The sequence below is a fragment of the Meleagris gallopavo genome, chromosome 2 (assembly GCF_000146605.3).
Source record: "Meleagris gallopavo isolate NT-WF06-2002-E0010 breed Aviagen turkey brand Nicholas breeding stock chromosome 2, Turkey_5.1, whole genome shotgun sequence".
Classification (NCBI taxonomy): domain Eukaryota; kingdom Metazoa; phylum Chordata; class Aves; order Galliformes; family Phasianidae; genus Meleagris; species Meleagris gallopavo.
In genome coordinates this window covers 33,757,546-33,760,874 of record NC_015012.2, presented here as the reverse complement: position 1 = coordinate 33,760,874, position 3,329 = coordinate 33,757,546, and positions in this window count along the sequence as shown.

Here is a 3,329-nt window from a genome sequence, read left to right as displayed (position 1 = left end):
GAAACAGAAATGAGCTTACTTAACAAAAAATCTTTGTAGGTGTGTATCTTTACAATATCTACGAGACACAGATCCAAATCATTACTTCTGAAAAAATACCAGATTGTGTGAAAATACCATCATTTGTTGTACCATCAACAAATTTATTCATTTATTCAAATTTCTACTCATTGTCATCCCTTAGCCCCAACATCTGCACTGGATTTTGACAGAGCTCTTAGAAATGTGACAATCTGAGTTAATTCACTCAACTTAGTAAGTTAAACTTAATGGAGCGTTATTCACAGACGTAGTACTTTTCCTACCAGTGTTTGTTCTAACAAATGACCTTTTTTGGTCTAGAAGCAGATCTATTTGACATAAAATAGCAAAAGAGAATCAAGATCTAAAAAAAGTCTTACATCCATAAAGGACAAGAAGTGCAGCCTTTACTAATGGTAGAGAGCTAGTGAAAAGCAACTTTGACTATTGATACAAATCAGTAACTCTTTGAAGCAAATGTTGCCAAACTCGCTTTGCAAAAAGGTCTACGCAGTACTCCGAAATCTAATCTGTAATACTGTAGCCTACCTCCAACATCTTCAAAAATGGAAAATCCTTAGCATGCCACTGATTACCAATGGATAGATGTACAGTTGTCCCAGGGAACAACATAGTTGTATGCAGAACCATAATGAACACATCGAGTAGTCTCCACTGATCAATGATCAGGACATAAATTGCCAGTTGAAAAGCCAGGCAAGGTGGTCTAAGTGAACCCGCAGACAGGAGGGAAGGATAAGCAAATACCTGTGGGAACAGCAGAGGCAACAATGAGACACTGCAGTGGGTTTGAGAGAAATGGAGATGCCAAACCAGACCTTGTGCTTTCCTGAATCGAGGAGGACCTGTGAAGTGCCATCTCAACTCTACCAAAGTCAGTGGGAATTTAGCCAGGATTATACTGGGATTAGAATTATGTCTCATGACAGATGCAACTAAATTCATACCTCACTGTCTGCATGGTGAGACTTGCTGGCATCACACGAACTTGTTTCATGTTATTTCCATAAAAAGAAAAAATAATAATAATAAAAATACTTACAACTTCTGCTTTTACCATTACAGATGCAGTCAATTTACTCTGTTGTATTCCAAGTATTCCTCACAAATCTTGTATCTTATACACAGGACTTTAATAAGATAAATGACATGCATCTGGGATGGGGCAGCCCTGGATCTATGTATCTATGTATGGATCTCCTGCCCTGGGGGACAAGAGGCAGGAGAGCAGCCCTGCAGAAAGGAATGTGGGGGGTTCTGCTTGGCAGCAAGTTGAATATGAGACAGCAGCACGCCCTGGCAGCCCAAAGGGCAAACCACACCATGGGTTCATCAGGTCCAGCACTGCCTGTGGGGAGAGGGAAGTGCCATGGCTGAGCCTCTAGATTTGTAACAAGCAGAGCTCAGACATTGAGTTCTAGCTGCTTTTAGTGTGACGATGCGGGGCATCATTCTGCCTTTAATGGGTCTAGAAACAAAGCTTGGGCTGTGTTTCGGTATTTTGGGGCTTATCCTAAAAGACATTCAGCATTGCATTTGCAGCAGCCAGTTCAGCATGTAACCTCACACCTCACCTGTCTGTTCACTTCAATCCAAGTGGACCAGAGTTTCAGTGCTTCACTTACTGGGGCCGTATAGGCCATGCTTTCATCAATCAAGCCCCAAAAGGAAAGAAAAAGAAAAAAAAAAAAAATCCAAGGAACCCATACTTCATATGCGTCTGTTGAGTTTTCAGATTGAGAAAAAAAAGAAAAAAAAGAAAAAAAAACAAGAAAAAACTTTTTCTAGTTAATTTATCTCACATATAGGGCAGCACAGGATGTGGTATGCTCATTTGTCATTTCTTTCAATGGATGAATGTGTGGCTTCCATATGGCTTCCATGGGCAGGACCCTACACACTTTTAGCAAGTGTTACCCTGTCAGTTCTGTGTGAGTGCTTCAGTAAGGACAGCAAAATGTAGCAAATATATTATAAATTCACGAGGGATAAGAACTTACAGATTAACAAGTCTGTCATTTATGTTTCTAGCAAAAAGGTAAATCTAACCAGACAAGCCCAACATTGTTTACATGTTAGTTCTGTAAAAACAAAGTGCTTGTTGCAGGGCCTTCATGTTCAGAAGATGATTTCTGGCCTTACATATATTAATGTGTACTTTCTTTCTCCCTTGTTAGTCTCTAACTCTCTTTTGGAAAAGTTCCACCACATTTCAGAATTTGTATTTTTCAAGATTCCTGATAGTAACTACACAAGGCGTAAGAGATCAATGGATTCAGCGAGGACACCATAAACTGAGGAGAAATGACAGCTCCCTCTGCTGTCATTTGATATGATTACTTTGAAGATTTCTGTATTAAACTCAGCTTTACATCACCTATAGAAAAGCAGACAGAGTATATGGATCATTATTTTTGTCATGTTAGAACTACAGCTGCCTGATCTCAATAGAACTGAAAATTTAAATCCATGTCATCTGCTTCTGTGAGATAAGATTCACCTTTCAAAATATACCAGTTTGTTCAATAAGTGTGCTTTTTATCACATGAACACTGAATTTCAACATGTATTTTGTAAAACCCAACTTCTGCTTGTCAAAGTCAAGAGTTACACAGCTTTAATCTTCACTAATTCATACAGCTAACACTGGAAAGCTGCACAATGAAGTTTAGATTACACCTCTTTCCTGTTACTGAGGCATCCAATTCTAAGTCTGATCTTCCAAAGACATATTTGTGGGTTGACTGCAGAGGCCTGAAAGGATTTAATTCCAGGATTAGGGACAGAAATACAATTTACATTAGGTGATTACTCTCTCTCTCTCTCTTTCCTGTTTTCTTTTTGGGTGGACATATATTTGTGATTCTAGGGTAAGTGAATTTTAAGCAAAAGGAAAATCACATATACAGAGACTTTTCCATCATGTATGTGTGGAAATGTATTTATTTGCTGTAGAATTGATCTCAACCAAAATAGATATTAATTTGTTTTTCCTTTAACTCACTCAGGTGTATGAACAGAGTGAAATATTCTGGATTTGTATTACCAGTATCTACACAAAATATCTGTCTTCAGAATGTGGGATACTGAAAAGGGAGCTCTGCGCCGATATAAAGAAAGTCCTTTTCATTAGGAACTTTTTGTGGTGCACCGAGCCAAAAACAGACCTCTATATTTAATGTCTCTTTCACTAAATTGATTTCAGAATTTGATTTCGGGTTTTCCATCTACTGCTTTCCCTTTTCAGAGGACAGTTGTTTTCTTTCCTTTTTCTTTCTGTCTTCTTT